At 35.7% G+C, this 22,113-nt stretch overlaps 1 long non-coding RNA gene across 19 annotated transcripts; it reads left to right on the forward strand.

The window, feature by feature from the left end:
• Nucleotides 1-2,000: 2,000 nt before the first annotated feature.
• Nucleotides 2,001-5,022, forward strand: LOC145015599 (uncharacterized). Of its 19 annotated transcripts, none has more exons than XR_013665966.1 (8): nucleotides 2,003-2,416; nucleotides 2,837-2,941; nucleotides 3,053-3,477; nucleotides 3,635-3,709; nucleotides 3,819-3,911; nucleotides 4,224-4,532; nucleotides 4,679-4,741; nucleotides 4,822-5,022. It is a non-coding gene; the product is annotated as an uncharacterized LOC145015599 (long non-coding RNA). The 19 variants fall into 19 exon arrangements; XR_013665977.1 differs by having other exon boundaries at nucleotides 3,053-3,231; nucleotides 3,323-3,397; nucleotides 3,635-3,911; XR_013665964.1 differs by having other exon boundaries at nucleotides 2,004-2,416; nucleotides 3,635-3,688.
• The last annotated feature ends 17,091 nt before the right edge of the window (nucleotides 5,023-22,113 follow it).

Below are 22,113 nucleotides of genomic sequence, written 5' to 3' on the forward strand. Positions count from 1 at the left end.
ATGAAACCGATTATTATCTTCAAAATTGGAAGTATTTACTATATTAATAAGAATTAAATACAAGGTGATTGTTTTGCCATTGATGAATTTTGGTACCATTGATGTAAACTGAGAAAGAAATAGAATAATTAAGAAGATATATCATGTTGATTTTCAAACATATATGATGGTCAGTGCATAAGTGATGGCTTTAAATTTGGGGAGGATTTGAATTTTATTTTAGGGATAACAGAAATTGGTGAAGGTTTGAGTGGAAACATTGATGGACAACGTGTTTGACCAAACATTGGTCAAAATGACGTAAACAATTTGATCTAAGGATGGAAAAGGTATAAGTGAAGCACAATTAAAAATATTTATTGCTTTAGATGATGAAATAAAGTTTCTCTTTTAGACATAAAATTCAGTCTTCTATTTTGTATATGTAATGTCTTACACTTGGGTTGTGGTGACTTAGTAAGACACGTGGAAGATATGGTGTATAACATATTGACTAATGTTCAAATCCTGGTACTACTCAGCCTCTATGGCCATGGAGATTTGTCTGTAGTGACTTCAGGGCATGAGTCATAGCCTTCTGTTCGGAGCGGGGGATTAGTCGGTGCACGAAAGCTGGCCCGCAAGCCCTTGTTAGGGAAGTTCCCTTTCCAAAAGAAAGTCTTAGTCTTCGCCTCTCTCTAGCGTTATTGTAATGAATTTTATTATTTAAATCTGTAAAATTATGGATATCATTAATATCTAAATAATAATAATATTTTAATGGTAAATGTTTACTAATTACTAATAAATTTATCAATAAATTCACAAGGAAATATAAATAATTGTTTTAGAACGGTTAAAAGATTTATAAAAGTTTATAATTTTATAAAAAGTTGTAGTTTGCTAATATTTATATTGAAGTTGGAATGAATAACATTGTAACAATGCTGACAAATTCACATTCAAACGGAATAATAGAGTAAAAAATGATTAAAATTCTAAATTCATATGAGTTTAAAACAAAAAGACAAATAGATGAATAATTCAACATTTCATAAAACCCAAAATGTATTTAAATGATCAAAATTCTAACCTAAAAAACGAATAGTATGAAACAAACTAATCAAAAACAAAACCTAAAAACCAAATAGTATGTAAATATAATATGAAATCAACCGTACTCAAATTACCTTACTACTCATATAAGATCATGAAAATCATATATTATTATTTTTCTTTCTTTGGAATTAATAGTTTTGGTTTGCCTTCTCCAGAAATACGATCTGTCATTGATGTTAATGATCGTTTGGTTGGGGACATTGTTTCCAAATTATCAACATTGTAAACATCTTCCAAGTTGTGTTTTAATTCTTCATGTATAGACACTTTTTTAAAGTATGTCCACTTAGTTAGTGAACTTGTTGCAATCCTTTTATTAAGATTCGAAGCGGGTGTGACGTTATCACCACTAAACGTATCTGCATCCTAAATATAGAAAAAAATTCTTATGTCAATCTAAAAGTTAATAATATTTTTAAGTATTTAATTATTAGATTTACTTATATTATATTTAAAACCTTTAAATTTAATGTGTCTTGACATCCGAATTTCGCTGATAAAATGTTAAACAAATCGGATTACGACGCCTATATTTGTAATACATAGAAATATGTTATTGATCAACTAAAATATAAAAAACGAATCTAATAAGTGTAGTGTTTGTAGTATGTTTTGTAAAAGAATGTTACATGCCCGATGTTAATTTTTTTTTTACAATTCAACAGTGATTTTATTATAAGCATTAGAGTTTGGGATTGCATAACCATCAACATTGTTCTTCAAATTATAATATATATATATATATATTAAAAATGTGTGTTCTTAGCTACATAATTTGGGTCGTCTTTTGTCAAAATTTCCCCTTCTATTATGCTCTTCTTCTCTTTGTTTTTTTAGGATCCTTTATTTATGTATTTGTTACTGCCGGTTTTTGTATGGGCATTTTATGCCATTTTGTCATTTCTTTAGGTGTATGGGTCTATGTGTTTCCTAGAGACGTATATTCCACCGCCTTTGCCCTCCAATGGCTTTAATCCACATACATAACACTTGCCTGCTCCTCAGCCCGATAGTCTCACTGCTCTGCTTTGTGAGAAAACCACTACCGCTTCTGCATCCATGTTATGCCCACCGCCTCTCTCTCTCTCTCTCTCTCTTTCATTCTCAATCAGCCGCTTCACCGCTTTTGTTACCCACCCGGGTGTTCATCGGGTTACTGTCTACCATGGTCACCAGCTCCACCGCCTCCCTCTCCCGAACCTCTCTGTAGAGAACCTCTTTTGGTGGAATCTTTCCAGCTTCAATAGATTCGCTTGACTGAATCGAGAGGTGAGTTTTGTGCCCGTGAAGGAAAAGCAAGAACAAGAAGTGATTGAAGGTAGAATCGATTCGAATTTTTCTTCTCTATGCATTCTCTTTTCTAATGCTATTTGATCAGGTGATACGTTATTTCCAGAACCCTATCTATATCCCACCTCTGAGTTTTTCTACCGCCTCCAACGGCTTTGAGCTCGCTGTACCCGCTGTTGCTTTCGCCATTCTCTCCAAAGTCGGGGTTGAATACGATGGAATAATTGCCTATTCAATGCTTTCAATCATAGTCGAACCTTAACTGATTGCCTTCAGAATTTCGGTTGCTTGACTTGCCAACTCATTTCAACAACCGATTTCTTTTAACCATTGATCCTTTTTGTCTCATCCGCCTCCTTTGCCTCCGCTGGGTGGCTTTATTGCATTCTACATCAGCTTCATTTGCTTCTCTTCATTTATATCTCTTTTAACACTATTTTTTTTCCAGATATGGTCCTTATATCTTTCGCCGACGACACTGCATCCCCTATTTATGGAGAAACGACGTTCCTAACCCTAATATCCGCTAATTTCTCTCACTAACCACCGAAAGGTAAATCTCTATTTCTCTGTTACTTTTGTCGATGGATTTGATTGATGAAATAAATCATTTTAATAATTTTTTCTTCTGCGTACAATTTTCCTTCGAATTCAACAACCTCAGGTACAATTGTTTCTCTTTCTCTTCTTCTTCTTCTTCTTCTTCTTCTGAATTATTGTCCTCTTGCTGTTGTTGATTGTTGTTGATGTGATATTTCATCTACAATAACATGTTTTTTGTTTGTGGATTTCATGTATATTTACAAAAAAATTTAGAAACTCATGAAGTTGAAACTAATCATGGTAAGATTTCTCTATTATGTTTTGATGAAGTTGGAGCTAAGAATAGGAAATGTTTTGTTTGAAAAAAAGAAACTGATTTGGGGCATATTAGATTGTTTTTGTTGTTCATACATGACAGATTTGAAGATGCACATCAAGTGTTTTGATGAAATTCCTCAAAAAACCGGTAAGATGAGTTCGAATCCATTCTCAATTACACATGCTTCCTACTCACGCAGTTTCATAACTAATGCTGGGAAAACTAAGGTCTCTTTCCCCTTTACTTTAGTTTTATACATTCTATTTCACATACTTTTATTTTTTGTATTCCGGATTAGTAATTTGAGTACAAATTTACTTGATTCCTTTTTGTATATTGATTTATATTGATTTACTTTGTTTTTTTTAATCTTTTTTGGGCCAGTCGGTCTTTTGGTACTTCCATTTCAGCAGGAGAAGAGTACCTGGTGTAAGAAAGGTTGCTATTTTGATTATTCAGGTCAAATGTAGCAGTTTTTAGATGGAAAATTGATGTAGATTTCTTTGCAAATGTAACACCAACCACATTTCTAGATGTCTTAATCCTTCTATTTTTTTCATATGTTTAGTCTCAAGCAAGAATATGGTTTGCAGAAGTGGATACACATAAGATTTTATGAACAAATAAGCATACGTAGTCTACTTTCTGATGGGGAACTGTTGTAAGTCCATTAGTTTTGATAAATTACGCTTTTGGTTCCTGTGATGTATCAGTTTTTCCTTTGTTTTAGGGTTTTATTTCATTTGCTTTCGAAAACCTGCATAACTATAACAAAAACCATATAACTATCAGGAAGGTAGATGTAATACTTGGGATATATAGTGTAAGGATCTCCCTCAACTAACATGTTATTTCAAAGCATTGACTTGTCTATTAAACTCTAAAATGTTTAATAGAATATCATGTCACCATTCTAATTTTCATATAAGTTTACATATTATGATTTTATGACTGTCGAATTCTTTGTTTGCAGAAAAAGGTGAAATTGAGGGTAAAGAAAGCCACGAATGGCATTCCTATCCATCGGAAGAACAAACAGGCTCAACGATCTCAACTGCTTACGAATTCGATTAATAGATTTTTCAATTTAGGTTTTCTCATTTTACTTTCGCTTTGCTCTTTAGATGTATGTGGCATGCAACAGTAGAACGTCTTCTCCTAACAAGCACGATTTGTGGAGACCTGTCTAGATCCATCCCCGCGAAGACACTAATTAGGGTAGTCGCAGCAGGTCTTTTTCTATCGGTGTTGACGTTATTGCCATCCATGATTTTGTGAAAAGGTGCAAAAAGAAATTTCTTTTTTCCGTTTTTATAATATATATATATATATATATATATATATGTATGTATGTATGTATGTATGTATTTCTATTGCATATATTTATCAAAATGGCATTAATGTGAACTCAAATTTATATTTTTGCAGGAAATATGGAAGAGCGCAAGGAATTCTTTCGGAATCTATATAATTTCATATTCAAAGCCAAATGTAAGTAGATCATTATTTTATTCTCATACTTTTGCTTCTTTAATGGACTTTGTCTAACTCAATTACTACAAATATTGCAGCAAGAACAGAGGAAGCATAAACGGGATGTCCACCCAAGACACACATAAATGACCCGATGGGCCCAAGCCCGCTATCACCCGACTTATAAAAGCAGTTTGACCTTTATTCTAGAATAATTGTAGTACATTTTGTGAAGTTGCCATTGTTATTATGAAAAATAAAAGGTGAAAGAAACATCAATAGACAACTAATTCTGTCAAGTGTCCAGTATTGTTTTTCTGGTATGCGAAGAAGACAATGAAGTCGAATGGATTCCACTTCTGTAAGCACCATACACCAAAAATGATCAGTTCTGTTCACATCCATCCCCGCAACGTGGGGATCCTCATCTAGTTTGAATTATGAACGCCAACTTTTTATCCGAAAGTAATTTCAAAGCAGACGGATAAATCTTTATATTACCCTCCTAAAAATGAAAAAATTAACGATTATAAAAATAGACAGACAAAAAGTAAAAATTAGTTTTATGTAAATGAAGTTAATATCAATAACCTCATTAAACTTTTGAAGCAACTCTTGTGTGTTTTTTTCATAAGTTTCTTTGCGTCACAATCAAATAACGTAAGTGACACCACGCCGGTAAAGTCTTGTATTATAATGGTGATTTTGAAACTAAAACCACTTATATAAACAAATTCAATAATATAAAATTAGAAATTTAATCGAAGATTATAGTAATATGTATAAAAGAGTTATTAAAAACCTTGGAACAACAGATACGTTTTTGTTCATGCAAGTTGAAGTGTAACAACAAAAAACTTCTTTACCGTGCTTTTGGTCTGTTTCACTAGCTTTGTCATCATGTATTAAAACGATTTTTATGGCTTTCTCTTGACAAACATGGGTCATACATTAAAAAATCGATATAAAGGGTATAATTTTGTTTCTGTAACAAAATGAATGAAACTAATATGCTTAAAGTAGATTGATTAATTTTTTTCATGACCTTTCTATAAGAACACAATAATAACAAATAATAAGAACATAGTAAATGCAAGAAATTGAAGAAGAATAAGGAGAATGGAGTAAAGTAAGAGCTTGGAAAAAAGAATTGGAGAAGCAGATTGCTCAAGAAGAACACTGTAAATCATATGACTCAATCCAAAATCGTAAGAATAGCCACTTCGGTGTAATCATATATATAAGGTGTTTCTGAATAAGGAAATCATTATCTTCTCAAAAAATTGAGATCCTAAGATATCATCTTAGAGATTTTTGGCTATTCATCTGGTAAAAAATGAAAGATATCTATATTAATTCAAAACTTGAAATTAAGTGACTTTCTTATTTAATCTATTTTAAAATCCAAATAATTATCTCAAATTGGTTCATTTTATGTGGGATATACTGGGAGAAAAGTTATCAATAATATTGACTTTAATTTTGACTCTTAAATATTTTGCTGATTTAATGAGATTAGATTAGATTTTATAGGTTAATAACTTAATTATTGATATGTTTGTCTAATAAGTTTTTAAAAATAAATAAAAAATAAAAGATAAACGGGTTTGAATTTGAAAATCAAAATCTATAAATAAGGGAATTAAATTAAGAACAATATTAATTAGAGAAATTGATATCATGTATATAAATAGAATGATATGTTTGAATTGATAAAATAATTACTGAATTTAAAGATTCTATAATTAAATGTAATTGTGTTTGAATTTTATTTGGGGAAGATGATGTCAAAAATTTGATCTAAGGGTGGAAAATATGGGATTAAAACACAATCAAGGGCTCTGATTATTTCATTGGTGAATTAAGGGTTCTCTTTTAATAATATTTAGAGATTATACGATCATAAAATTAAAAATATACATCAATTATTATATACAAAAAATTGTTCGCAATATGATCAAATAATTTTTTTCTTATTATATAAGTTTTTTTTAATCTCTACCGTGTGTTACACGAGTTATAACCTAGATGCTCGTTTGATGTTTAATGCAGGGCTAGCAGATGAAGCAACATTATTGTAGATTGGTGTAGTTTATATATTGGACATGTTATAAATGTACAAAACTAATCATCACATTAAAACTATCTTCCGAAAGAAATTCTTTGCTGCCCGACGCTTAGCGCGGGTAAACGGCTAGTACCTTATAAAGCATATTTGGTCAAAGGCTTAATATTAAGTCGTACAAACCATAATGCAATTTGTACAATCAATTTATACATATAGAAAATGTAATTCTTTTCCGTCAAACCGTTGAAAAAGTCAAAGTAATATGTAATTCAAAAGTCGTACTCATATCATTTAAAATTCACATTCATTCACAAATTTTGTTAGTTTGACTCTGCCCATTTTATATCTTGAATTTGTCATTCGCTAACTACCCGCATTCCTTCATTTTAGCATTTTCAGATCATCCTTATCTTCTACATCTTAGGCCCATCGTCACCATATAATTCAAGAGATCTATTTTTCGGTGAATTATTTTATCTGCTATTGATTTTCTCCATGTTTGCATTTATTTTTCTCTGAGTTTCAATCTATTTGAACCCAATCAAACCTCCAAAACCAGGCAAGCTTTACATAAGCATATTACACATAAATCTCTTATATTTCTATACATTAGTCAAATGAAAACCGGTAAGATCACGCCCACCTACAAATTACACAAATGATTTAGGTATTGAAGTAAGTCGTCGTTCTTCTCCCTACCATCGTCACACCACTCACCACCACCAGAGCAACACAGCACATGCACACCGCCATTGATAAGTCGATGTCCCTTCCCTGCCTCTGTTATGCTATTTATGTGAGTTTATTTTGCTCATTATTTGTTTTGGGACAATAGGTTTTCTTATATCTGAAGTCGTATGTATTGCAGGTTTTACACACATACCCGGAGAACAAGATTCATACCAGCTGCTTTCATCAGCTATCCATCTTCAACACTATCATCCAACCACCTCTCTCTTTCTTTCTCTCTCTCTCAACCCTAATTCGCCTATCATCCAACCATTGTACTACCTCACTACCACTTCACCATTGCATATCGTCGACGACCTTCAGAAGGAAGAAATTTTAAAGAGAAACAAAGAAACGATGATGTTATGGACAGATCAAGTGAAATACAAAATTATAAGGTTTTTGTTGATTGTGTGTTTGAATATATTTGAGGTTAAGTGTGTTTCTATGTACTCTATAATAGATTTGGGTGTATTTATGCGATTACAGGATATAAACAAACTTGAGTAAGGATCGACTATTCAAATTCAAATATTCAGGTTATCTGACTTCCGATAGCTTGTAGATCCTTAACCTAGAGGTTGCAATATTTTGATTTTAGGTAGATACATTTCCTCTCTAGACATCAGTTTCTTTTTATTTATTTGTATTTGTTGCTTCCTTTTTTATTTTGATTTTGGTGATGTTTATGTTGATAACAACGACATGATTTTGATTTTTGTGATATTTTGACGTAGGAGATTCGTTTATATGGTTTCTTCCCCAAAAAGTCACCGCATGTAACGCCTGTGTTTCTGGGCTTGCCATTTTTAGCAATGTAATAGTCTAGGTTAACCTTTGTAACCCGTTTTGAAATAATAGAAGTGTATTATTTGAGTATTATGTGTTTTGTGTTTAATTGCTTAATTATCTGGTTTGATTAATTAAGAATAAAAATAAGCGTCAAAATTTAATTGTATAATAAACTTGATATCTTTAGATAATGTTGTAGTAGTTGAAACAAGGTTTCTGAAGATATAAAGAATGTCGAAATCCGAGTTATAACGAAGAAGTTATGACCTGTCGAGGTTTCACGACAGAACCGGCACCGCTGAATGACGTAAAAAGTGAAATTTACGTTAGAGCGATATTTAGCCTTAGTGATCTAAATGAGAATCGAAGATCTCATTGTTAGTATCAAAGCGATAAAAAGTTAGGCGAGAACAGACGTCAAACGAAGAAGTTATGAATTTATAACGAAATTTTCTGTCCCGACCTATTAAAAATAAATAATAAAATAAAGTCAAAATTAGCCGACGGGGTCTAAACAAAAGTTGTAGAGCGTAGTCTCAACTTCGCGTGGATATAAAGAACGTCGAAAACGGAGTTCGTATGACGAAGATATGAATTTTCGAAGTTTATTAACTAATTAATAATTAAAATTAATTTTTAAACCTCGGTATTATCCGGAGGCGAGTCACCGGACTCATCCGGAGTACGCCCCGCATACTCGTGTATGCTCCGCGTACGGCGAAGGATGTCGACACTCGCACTCGAGGACTTCGGATGACGCATGCAGTGACGTTTCGGAGGCAGTACGCCCCGCGTACTGCGAGGCATCAACCTCCTATAAATAGGATGCGAGGGCAGCCGACTTCTTTGCTATTTTTCTCCATTCTCTCTCCCGTTTTGCATCATTTTGCGTGCTAGAAATACCCCGAAGCCCCGGTAATATTCCCGAGTCCCGAAGGAAGTCCCAAGATCCCGAAGATCCCGAGAAGTGCGGTTTCCGAGCCGAAGCTCTGCCCGCGAGAAGTTCGATTTTTGTAGAGATCTTCCAGATCTGCTGAGGATTACTGCTTTTGCAAGTCGTAGTGCTGTCCGATCATCTTCTGATCAAGTTAGTGTGTAGTTAATTTCTTCTAACGCATAATTATGAAGTATTTTATACGAAATACGTGTTATGTGTATAATTTTGTTGTTATGTGCGTGAATGTATATTCACTCTTTTCAATCTCATAGATCTGAATTGTTTTCTATGAAATACGTGTTATGTGGGTATGCCTCATCTGTTATGTGAAATATGTATTGGATGAAAATGCTATACAGGTTTTAAACTATGTATAAAAATATATATTTTTATCTACTAATATGTTGGGTAGAACATGGGTAGATAGTTGGTGTGTAATAAACAGATGAGAGGCCTCGATGTTGTTGTTGTTGACCTAGTTATTCAGCGGAGTATGGATAACGACCACAGACTCCTTCTAGACAGTCTCGTGGAACGCTAGCAGGTTCATAACCTGCAGGTGTTGTGAACGATGTGTTCACCGGTGTACTGTATCCCCCTCATGGTTGCCTTTAGGATATCTATTGTTGAGAAAACCCCTTAACAATAATGTCCGTCCCGATGAAAATCCTAGATTAGGTCCCTTGAGATAAATGTTGTTTTAGGGACGTAAAGTGTGGATAACGGGAATGGGTAATCGGGATAGTGATTGGTTGGTGAAATTAACTATAATTTATTTATTGTGGGTTGAAAACCCTATATGTTCACCAGGCTCCCAAGCCTGACCCACTCAGTTTTATTTGTATTACAGGAAGTGGCGCACGGGCGTAAGATGGATGAACCATCAAGTTGTTTTGTTTACAAGTCTGTATATGTACATATTTGTTGAATGACTTGTAATGTTATCGTTTATGCTTATTGGTCTGTATCGGAACATGACACCCCGAGTTTTGATTATATAATGAAAAATACATTTCTTTTATGAAATGCTTTGGTAAACATTATTTTATCATGTTTTGTTTTTGGGAACAAATTCCGCAACTCTTTCAAATCAAAAGGATTTACTCTGAAATTATTTTAAAAGCATAAATGAAAATCGGTCTTTTCTGGCCGTGATTTTGGGGATGTCACAGTTGGTATCAGAGCATTAGTTTAAGCGAACTAGGAATTTGTAGGATTTCTAGACTCAAACTTAGAATTCTAAGTAGAATTTTGAGATGTGTGTCTGTTGGATTTTAGACACGAGCACTAGTTTATTTTTAGGAAAGTTGCCTAAAATGCTTTTACGTGCTAAATGTTATATGTTGCCATATATGATATTATTTGTTCGGATCTACGGTTTGTTGCCAACCGGATCTGAAGGTTTATGTGTTTAGGATTCTAAGCGTATGTATACGATATTAGAACTAGCATGTAATCGTTTCGGAGTGATAAGGATGATTTGAAATCTATCATGAACGAAGATCTAAATTTCACCTTATTCGGTGTGTAGATCAAAAATGGTGAGAACAAGGAGTGGCGTTGGAAACGCGGATGAAAACAAGAATCAACCGCCAGTGATTGAGCAAATACCTGTTGTAGCAGCAGCACCAGAACAGATCACCATGGCTGGAGTACAAGCCATGATTCGGGCTATGTTAGCCGAACAAAGGGAGGAGATGCGACAAATGTTGCATAATAATAGGGACGAACCTATCATACCTATTGAGGAACCTGAATTGATTCCCGAGCAATCGGAGGAAGGGAACAATGGTCGCATTATGAGTCAAGTTGGGACTCAAGAAGAACGAAGGAACAATCCGGAAAGGAGAAACAACAACGATGGGCGAATGTACAAGAATTTCTTGGGCGCCAAACCGCCAAGTCTTTCTGGGAGCCCAAAGCCTGTTGAAATAATGGATTGGATCTACGAAATGGAGATGGTATTTGAAAGTTGCGACTGTAGCAACAAACGGAAGACTGTCTTTGCAGTCAGACAACTGAAGACTGGAGTATTAAGTTGGTGGAAGTTGTTGGCAGATACTATGCCACGAGGAGAAGCCCTGAAAATGTCATGGGAAGAGTTCTTGGAACAATTAAGGGTGTAATATTGTTCAGAGATAGATCTGATTGATCTGAACAATGAGTTCCAAAACTTGAAGAAGGGGAGGATGAGCGTAGACGACTATGCTACGGCATTCACTGAGAAAATGAAATTATTTCCGTACCTAGTGCCAACAGAACTCTCCAAGATTGAGAGGTTTGCTAATGGATTGCCTGCCGACTTTGGTCCGACAGTTAAGATGTCGTGCAGCTAAGAATGTGGAGGCCCAGCAGAAGGAAAAGGGTCTGGAAAGGATAGAAGTTGGTGAAAAGAGGAAGTTCGATGGAACTTTAGGGTCCAATAAGAAAAACAAGTTCTCGAAGTCTGGTTCGAGGGGAAGTGGAGGTGAAGCGAAATGGTTCGACAAATGTAAGAAGAAGCATCATGGAAAATGTGAGGTAGTGACCACATGCTACAAGTGTGGAAAGCCAGGTCACTATGCCAATGAATGTACCCTCACTAAGAAAGTTTGTTATGGTTGTGGTGAGGAGGGACACATGTCGAGGGACTGCCCGAAGTAGAAGGAGGCAGCTAGACCCAACATTCCGCCAAAGCAAAGGCGAGAGCATTCCAGATGACACTGGAAGCCGCTAAAGATGAAGCTGATGTCGCTTCAGGTACCTTTCTCGTTAACAATTTGCCTGCCCAAATTTTATTTGATTCTGGAGCCAACTACTCCTTTATATCGCATGAATTTGGTAGAAAACTAGCCTTGCCTGTTGATAGACTAGATAATGCTTTATTAGTCGAAGTTGCTAGTGGCAAGTTTGTACCTGTTAGCCATCGTATGAAAAACATCTTAATCGACCTTAATGGGAATAAGTTTCACGAAGAATTATTACCTATCGAACTTAATGGTTTCGACATCGTGTTGGGAATGGATTGGCTTAGTGCCAATGATGCCGAGATATTGTGCAAGAAGAAGATAGTTAAAGTGAACCAGCCTAGGAAAGATTCGTTTATGGTGTATGGGGACAAACGCAGAGTGAGTTCTGGAATCATTTCCCTAATGAAAGCGAGAAAGTGTTTGACCAAGGGATGTACATCATATTTAGCATTCGTGATTGATGCTAAGAAGCAAAAGAAGGTGATGCAGAGTATTCCAGTTGTTTGTGATTATCCGAAAGTATTTCCCGAAGATCTTCCCGAATTACCGCCTGATAGACAAGTGGAGTTTCGAATAGACATGTTGCCAGGGACGATGCCAATAGCAAAAGCACCTTATCGATTAGCACCGACAGAGATGAAGGAGCTGATGATGCATCTTCAGGAGTTGTTGGACAAAGGTTTCATTAAACCTAGTTCATCACCCTGGGGAGCTCCGGTGTTATTCGTGAAGAAGAAAGATGGAAGCATGAGGATGTACATCGATTACCGAGAGCTAAATAAGGCAACAATAAAGAATAGATATCCGTTGCCGAGGATTGATGACCTATTTGATCAACTACAAGGTTCGAGCTATTTCTCGAAGATCGATCTTAGCTCAGGATATCATCAGCTGAAAGTGAGAGAGCAGGATATAGAGAAGACTGCGTTCAGAACTAGATATGGACACTACGAGTTCTTGGTTATGTCGTTTGGACTAACCAATGCTCCGACAGCATTCATGGATTTAATGAATAGGGTTTGTAATCCGTTCCTTGATAAATCCTGTTGGGTTTTGTGCATTCTAACACTCCTATGGTGTACATGCAACCCTATAAATCTTGGATCTATGTTTTCTCTATTATACATGCAAATAAGAACTTTCCAAGGCTTTAATCCTAACTAGCATATTATGAAGATCTCATACTACAAAGTACTAGTTAGATGACATACCTTTTGATGTAGCTTGATGTCTTCAAGCTTTAAGAGCTTAGCCCCAATAGTGTGGAAGCCTCAAGTGGAATCACAAATCACCAAAACACCTTGGAAGACTTTAGACAATATGGATACTTAGTGCTCTCTAGTGAAATCGGCTAGCCCTTTTTAGTGTACCACACTAGTGCCAATTTCACCAACCAAGGACATCTTTATATAGTGTGGAGGATTAGGGTTAAACCTTAATACCCATGAGCTTTCATTTCCTAGGATCCATGGGTTAAACACTCCATGGATTATCCATGAAAGCTTAGCCCAACCTAAATGAACTTGGCCCATTCCATATATATAAGAGTCCATATTTAATTAGTTCCTTTTGATCACTTAATTAATTATAAATTAATTCTTGATCAATACTAATTAAATAATATGATTCCATAATAATATATTAGAACTTATAATATATTAATATGTAATCATAAACATACTATTCTCAAAAGATTATCCATATAAATTGTGTCGGTGAAGTGCAACCCAAATGGACCATGCCAGGTCGGGTCAAGTACATACCAAATATAGTTATGGACTTAGACATTAATCCAACAAATCCGTGATAGTGTTCATAGACGACATTCTGATTTACTCAAAAAGCTAGGAGGAGCATGGCAGACACTTGCGAGAAGTGTTAGAAGTCTTGAAGAAGGAGAAGCTGTATGCTAAGTTCTCCAAATGTGATTTTTGGATTCGTGAAGTCCAATTCTTGGGTCACGTGGTCAACCAAGAAGGGATAATGGTTGATCTAGCGAAGATCGAAGCTGTGATGAAGTGGGAACAACCGAAAAGTCCCACGGAGATCCGAAGCTTTTTAGGATTAGCCGGATATTACCGAAGGTTTATCCAAGGCTTTTCTTCGATTGCTACTCCATTGACAGCTTTGACCCACAAAGGAGCTACTTATGCTTGGAGTGATAAGCATAAAGAAGCATTCGAGAAGCTAAAGAAGAAGCTATGCGAGGCACCGATACTTTCTCTACCCGATGGAGTCGAAGACTTCGCTGTTTATAGCGATGCGTCTGGGGTTGGATTGGGTTGTGTTTTGACCCAAAGAGAAAAGGTGATAGCATATGCGTCTCGACAACTAAAAGAGCATGAAAAGAAATACCCGACCCATGATTTGGAGTTGGCAGCGGTAGTTTTTGCTCTGAAAATATGGAGGCATTACCTCTATGGCACGAAGTGCAAACTTTTCACTGATCATAAGAGTCTCCAATATCTCTTCAATCAGAAAGAGTTAAATATGAGGCAACAACGCTGGCTAGAATTACTTAAAGACTACAACTGTGAGATACTTTACCATCCCGGTAAAGCTAATGTTGTTGCTGATGCTCTTAGTCGGAAAGTCATTCTTGAAAGGAAAAGGCCAAGAGCATTGGGAATTGAAGTTGTCTCGACCATTGTGAAAAGTATAAAGAAAGCTCAAGAGGAAGCTTCTGAAAAGAATAACCGAAAGGAGGAACGTTTGGGCAAAACGTTGGTGTTCGGTGTAAACAGTCATGGACTGAAGGTGTTCCAGGATCGGATTTGGATACCTAAGACAGGTGGAGTCAGAGATCTTCTGATGGAAGAAGCTCACAAGACCATGTACTCGATTCATCCCGGTAGCACTAAAATGTATAGGGACCTGAAACCCTACCACTGGTGGCCGACGATGAAGCTTGACATTACTGATGGGTTTTGAGCATTCTAACACTTCCTAAGTGTACATGCAACCCTAATAACCTTGGATCTATGTTTGTCTAATTATCATGCAAAGTTGAATTCCAAGGTTATATTCCTATCTAGCATACATGGGGAACAATTTTAACATAAAGTATAGATAGAATAACTTACCTTGTTGTTGTTTGTGTTCCTTGAAACCTTGTGAGCCTAGCACCCCAAGTGTGATGCCTCAAATGCTTCACACAACACCAAATGCTCTTGGAAGAACTTATGAGAGAACACACACTTCTTCAAAATCGGCCAAGCCCTCTTGTTTCTTAGTGTAGCCGATTTTAGGTGGAGAACATGTTACTTATATAGTGTTGACACATCTAGGGTTAAACCCTAATGTGTCATGACTCTTCATTTCCATGACCCATGGGTTTCTAACTCCCATGGAGCATCCATGGAGCATCCTATGGGTGGAACCCAACTTGATAGTCCATGGAGCCTTTTAGCCCACTATACAAGATATGGATGATTTACATAATCAATCCATATATTTAATTAGTTATCTTTTGATCACTTAATTAATTCTAAATTAATTCTTGATCAAACTAATCGAATAATATTATTAATATATTAGAACTTATAATATATTAATAATCTCCAAGTGTTATTTCTCTCATTTAGTCTATCCAATTGCATGATGCCATGCAACCCAAATGGACCATGCCGGGTCGGGTCAAGTACATACCAGAAATAGTTATGGACTTAGACACCTTATCCAACAATTATGAAGTATGTGGCGAAGTGTGTGACTTGTGCGAGAGTCAAGACACAACATCAGAAACCGTACGGGAGTTTAGAACCATTGCCTGTGCCTATGGGTAAGTGGGAAGACATTGCCATGGATTTTGTCACTAAACTGCCCAGAACAAAGAATGGTCACGACATGATTTGGGTGGTCGTCGATCGATTTACTAAGAGTGCGCATTTCATAGCAGCCAGGGAGAAATGGTCTATGGAAAAGCTTGCGAATTCTTATGTGAAGGAAATTGTGAGGCTTCACGGTGTTCCGTTAACGATTGTATCTGATCGTGATAGCCGTTTCACCTCAAGGTTTTGGAAAAGTCTACAAGAGGAAATGGGTACCAAGTTATGTTTAAGTACAGGTTACCATCCGCAGACTGATGGTCAGAGTGAAAGAACGATACAAACACTTGAAGATATGCTGAGAGCATGTACCTTGGAATTCCTAGGTAATTGGGATGAACATTTACCATTAGTAGAATTTTCCTATAATAATAGTTTTCACTCGAGCATTAAGATGGCACCTTACCAAGCTTTGTATGGACAAAAGTGTCGTACGCCGTCTTGTTGGCTTGAGGCTGGGGAAAAGCAGTTTATGGGACTGGAGATGGTTCATCAAACTGCTGAAAAGTTGAAAATAATTAGGGAAAGAATGTTAGCAGCTCAGGATCGTCAAAAGAGCTATGCTGACAAAAAGCGAAGACCGATGACTTTTGAAGTTGGGGATTCAGTTTTTCTTAAAGTCTCGTCGTGGAAGGGACTTATAAGATTTGGAAAAAGAGGAAAACTAAGTCCAAGGTTTATTGGACCATTTAAAGTTCTTCAGAGGATTGAGAATCAAGCTTACAAGCTCGAACTACCAGAAGAGCTAAATGGAATTCAAAACACTTTTCATGTGTGTTATTTACGAAAGTTCACGGGGGAAGTTCCCGACATGATTCCACTTTCGGAGTTGAGAATCGATGAGAACAAAAGGTTTATTGAAGAACCAGAGGCAATTGTTGACCGAAAGACTAAGAAGTTGCGACGCAAGATGGTCGAGTTAGTGCTTGTCCGATGGAAACACACGAATGGGCCGAATCTCACCTGAGAGACAGAGAGTGACATGATGGGTCGCTATCCACATTTGTTTGTTGATGTGTGATTCCAGGGACGAAATCATTCTAAGGTGGAGAGAATTGTAACGACTGTGTTTCTGGGCTTGCCATTTTTAGCAATGTAATAGTCTAGGTTAACCTTTGTAACCTGTTTTGAAATAACAGATTGTATTATTTGAGTATTATGTGTTTTGTGCTTAATTGCTTAATTATGTGGTTTGATTAATTAAGAATAAAAATAAGCGTCAAAATTTAAGTGTATAATAAACTTGATATCTTTAGATAATGTTTTAGTAGTTGAAACAAGGTTTCCGAAGATATAAAGAATGCCGAAATCCGAGTTATAACGAAGAAGTTATGACCTGTCGAGGTTTCGCGACAGAACTGGCACCGCTGAATGACGTAAAAAGTGAAATTTACGTTAGAGCGATATTTAGCCTTAGTGATCTAAATGAGAATCGAAGATCTCGTTGTTAGTATCAAAGCGATAAAAAGTTAGGCCAGAACGGACGTCAAACGAAGAAGTTATGAATTTATAACGAAATTTTCTGTCCCAACTTATTAAAAATAAATATTAAAAATAAAGTCAAAATTAGTCAACGTAGTCTAAACGAAAGTTGTAGAGCGTAGTCTCACCTTCGCATGGATATAAAGAACGTCTAAAACGGAGTTCATATGACGAAGATATGAATTTTCGAAGTTTATTAAATAATTAATGATTAAAATTAATTTTTAAACCTCGGTATTATCCGGAGGCGAGTCACCGGACTCATCCGGAGTACGTCCCGCGTACTCGTGTACGCCCCGCGTATGGAGAAGGATGTCGACAATCGCACTCGAGGACTTCGGATGACGCATGCAGTGACGTTTCGGAGGCAGTACGCCCCGCGTACTGCGAGGCATCAGCCTCCTATAAATAGGATGCGAGGGCAGCCGACTTCTTTGCTATTTTTCTCCCTTCTCTCTCCCGTTTTGCATCGTTTTGCATGCCAGAAATACCCCGAAGCCCCGGTAATATTCCCGAGTCCCGAAGCAAGTCCCGAGATCCCGAAGATCCCGAGAAGTGCGGTTTCCGAGCCGAAACTCTACCCGTGAGAAGTTCAATTTTTGTAGTGATCTTCCAGATCTGCTGAGGATTACTGCTTTTGCAAGTCGTAGTGCTGTCCGATCATCTTCTGATCAAGTGAGTGTGTAGTTAATTTCTTCTAACGCATAATTATGAAGTATTTTATACGAAATACGTGTTATGTGTATAATTTTATTGTTATGTGCGTGAATGTATATTCACTCTTTTCAATCTCATAGATCTGAATTGTTTTCTATGGAATACGTGTTATGTGGGTATGCCTCATCTGTTATGTGAAATATGTATTGGATGAAAATGCTATACATGTTTTAAACTATGTATAAAAATATATATTTTTATCTACTAATATGTTGGGTAGAACATGGGTAGATAGTTGGTGTGTAATAAACAGATGAGAGGCCTCGATGGTGTTGTTGTTGACCTAGTTATTCAACAGAGTATGGATAACGACCACAGACTCCTTCTAGACAGTCTCGTGGAACGCTAGCAGGTTCATAACCTGTAGGTGTTGTGAACGATGTGTTCATCGGTGTACTCTATCCCCCTCATGGTTGCCTTTAGGATATCTATTGTTGAGAAAACCCCTTAACAGTAATGTCCGTCCCGATGAAAATCCTAGATTAGGTCCCTTGAGATAGATGTTGTTTTAGGGACGTAAAGTGAGGATAATGGGAATGGGTAATCGGGATAGTGATTGGTTGGTGAAATTAAATATAATTTATTTATTGTGGGTTGAAAACCCTATATGCTCACCAGGCTCCCAAGCCTGACCCACTCAGTTTTATTTGTATTACAGGAAGTGGCGCAAGGGCGTAAGATGGATGAACCATCAAGTTGTTTTGTTTACAAGTCTGTATATGTATATATTTGTTGAATGACTTGTAATGTTATCGTTTATGCTTATTGGTCTGTATCGGAACATGACACCCAGAGTTTTGATTATATAATGAAAAATACATTTGTTTTATGAAATGCTTTGGTAAACATTGTTTTATCATGTTTTGTTTTTGGGAACAAATTCCGCAACTCTTTCAAATCAAAAGGATTTACTCTGAAATTATTTTAAAAGCATAAATGAAAATCGGTCTTTTCTGGCCGTGATTTTGGGGATGTCACACCGCATTTGTATCCCCTTCTCCTATACACCACCACCATCCCTATAATAGTTTTCAGGAAGGTAATTGATGTCCAAGAAGGTTTATACACCCTTGCTACACAAGAGTGTATAGATATAGTTTTGATCAAGAATACGAAAATGGTTTTGTAAGACATTTAAGAGTTTTGAACAATAAATAACAATGACTTGATGTCATTTTAATAAACATTTCAAAAGTAATGTATTTGATAACAAAGTATTTTTAAGATAGAAAACCATTTCATACGTCACATTTTGAAACATGTGAACTCAGTCGGATGAAAACACAGTTATGAATAACATATGATTGATTCTATATTATGATGTTTTCTACTTGTATTCCCCCCATTAAAGCATTTAAAATCATTTAAAACATTGATTAAGGGGTATGAACTCACTTGTGGATGGTGGTTTGGATGAAATGAAAGATGTAGGATTGCTAGGTGACAAGTGAAGACTTGTTCACATTCAATGATCCTAGTTAACATATAATCACACATATATGTATTCAATTAGACTTTGAACCACTAACTAAAAATTTTAAGACATCCTCAGACATCATAATGCATGTAAAACACCTTATATAAGTGCTACAAGTTATAAGGATTGCATCTAAGTGTTAAAGGACCTTGCTATTGTGTTTGGGGTTCAAGGGTAAACTTCTTTGGAGTTTACGGTTTTCATGACCATTACCCAACGAGTTTACGGTAGTAAACTCATCACTTTTTGACCATAAGTTTTTTTGAGGTTTTATAAGTCTTTTGAAGCATTTCCACTTGATGGTTAGGCCTTTGTAAGAGATTAGGGCATCATTACACTCCTTTGAGGAGTTTACGGACCCAAGACCATTTCCTTTTGGGTTTACTACCGTAAACCCATATGGAAAGTGGTAATTTCATGTTTTCAAGTCCTAGGCTCATCAAAGAATGGATCCATGTTAGTTACTTAGGCATAGGAAGGAATATGGGTCATTTATACATGTTTTGGGGTGTTTACGGTTTTTGGAGCTCCCCAAAACGTAAACACATAGAAATGAGGGATTTTTGTGTTTTTCATATGATATACACATCAAGGAAGGATTTAGACATGTCCCTAAGGCTTGTGAATGGACTAAGGCACCCTTTGGCACCCTTTGGCACCCTTTGGCACCTTTACTTGGTGTTTATGGTTTTGGGTCCCAAACCATGAACACCTTGTCCTTGGTGTTCTTGGGACATTTCATTGATGTAAATATGTATAACAAGCTTTATAAGACTCTAGGATAGAGGTACTTATTATATGGAAGCTTGAAATGAGCTAAAAGTCCAAGGACACTAGCGTGTGTTCTTGGTGTTTTTGAAATCTAATCAAAACATGAAATTTGATGGATTAAAAGATGTATGATCACTAGTTGTTATGATATAACAACAAATCAATCCAAGAAGTACTTACATTTTCGGGAAATCGGGTGAAAGACGGGATGGTAGTTGAGAGTGTTTGGAGTTTGCTCTTGAGATTGCAAGTAAGAAGTGAAGTATTTTGGGGAGTAAACTCATGCTTAAGGCATGAGTTTACGGTTTTGGAGGGATTTATGGCCAAAATATAAAATTTTGGCTGTGAATCTCTTAACTACATGGTAGTTGCGGTTTTGAAATTTCAAGACTCGAGATGGTACTTCCTTTCACCCGTTCGTTTAAAGAATAATTATTAAAATAATCAAACGAACTTTAAATTTGCCAAAAACAAATAAAAATGAACTTGACTTATAAATTGAAGTGATTGACTTTAGGGTTTGACCGAATGAAAATTTCGGGTTGTCACAATGTAACATTTATTTCTTTCTTTTATAGACATCATGGCTAACACTAAGGCTTGCGGTGTTTGGGCAAGTTCTGGAGTTGATTGAGTCATGCAAGACGGAGAGATAATCCCCTCCTAAAGATGAAAATATAACACTTAAAGGTGAAGTCAATGTGTTGTAAGTATGTGAGTGTATGTTTGGATATGTATGTGTGTGGATATCATAATCAATTGGGTCTGATATTGTGCACATTGGATTGGACTGGAATGAGTTATTGCATAGTGTGAGGGGAAAAAAGCAAGGTTTAAGATTTTAAAATTTAGGTGACAAGTTCTTTTTTTCCCCGGTTTGTGTGTTTTCTGATCAATAGCCTCTTAGAAGTTGATTTGCAGATTAATTTTTTGTCCCTAATATTATAGGTGCCCCTTTGATCCAAATATCCAACTGCGTCAGGTGCATATTGGATGCTCTTTAATCTTTACCAAACATGTTGCTATGAATGAAACTCTTTAGTCTTTACCAAATATGTTGCTATGAATGAAACTGGTGTTTTCTAAAAATATGAAAATTCTTCATAGTTGATAACTTTGAAAAAGGGTTAATATCACAAAAGTCCCATGTTTTTGGCACTAAATTGGAAAAATCCCTGAATTTAATTTTTCATTTAATGTGACCACAGTAATTTCATTGACTTATCGTTTGAATGCAAAGAGCCGGTTTCAGCAGGTTGCTCCCTTAGTCGAACGTTGCAGGTAGTTTTGGGTCGATTCTTCTCTCCAACTTCAAACCAAAAAGATGGTAAGCTCCTCCAACACGCACACACAAGGTTACAAAGAGTGGGCTTTAAGGAATCGTTGGTCTGAAGATTTGAGATGCGATTGTGATGAACCTGCGACATTCTCGATATATATATATATATATATATATATATATATATATATATATATATATATATATATATATATATATATATATATATATATATATATAGGGTTAGGTTCATGTGAGACGGCCTAATTTTGTGAGACCGTGAGACGTATTTTTTAATTTTTTTTAGTTAATTCAAGTTCTGAAAATAATATTTAAAAAAAGAATTTTTTGATTTTTCCATTTATTTTGCATTTTAAAATTATTTTTAGAATATGTACAGTGTAATATTCTATTTAGAATATTTCACGTATTAAAAAAAAAATAGATTTTTTAAAAATTTTTTTTTTTATTTATTTTTATTTTTTTTAGTTAATTCAAGTTCCGAAAGTAATATTTAAAAAAAGAATTTTTTGATTTTTCCATTTATTTTGCATTTTAAAATTATTTTTTAGAATATATCAG

The sequence above is a fragment of the Lactuca saligna genome, chromosome 9 (assembly GCF_052625555.1).
Source record: "Lactuca saligna cultivar CGN05327 chromosome 9, ASM5262555v1, whole genome shotgun sequence".
Lineage (NCBI taxonomy): Eukaryota > Viridiplantae > Streptophyta > Magnoliopsida > Asterales > Asteraceae > Lactuca > Lactuca saligna.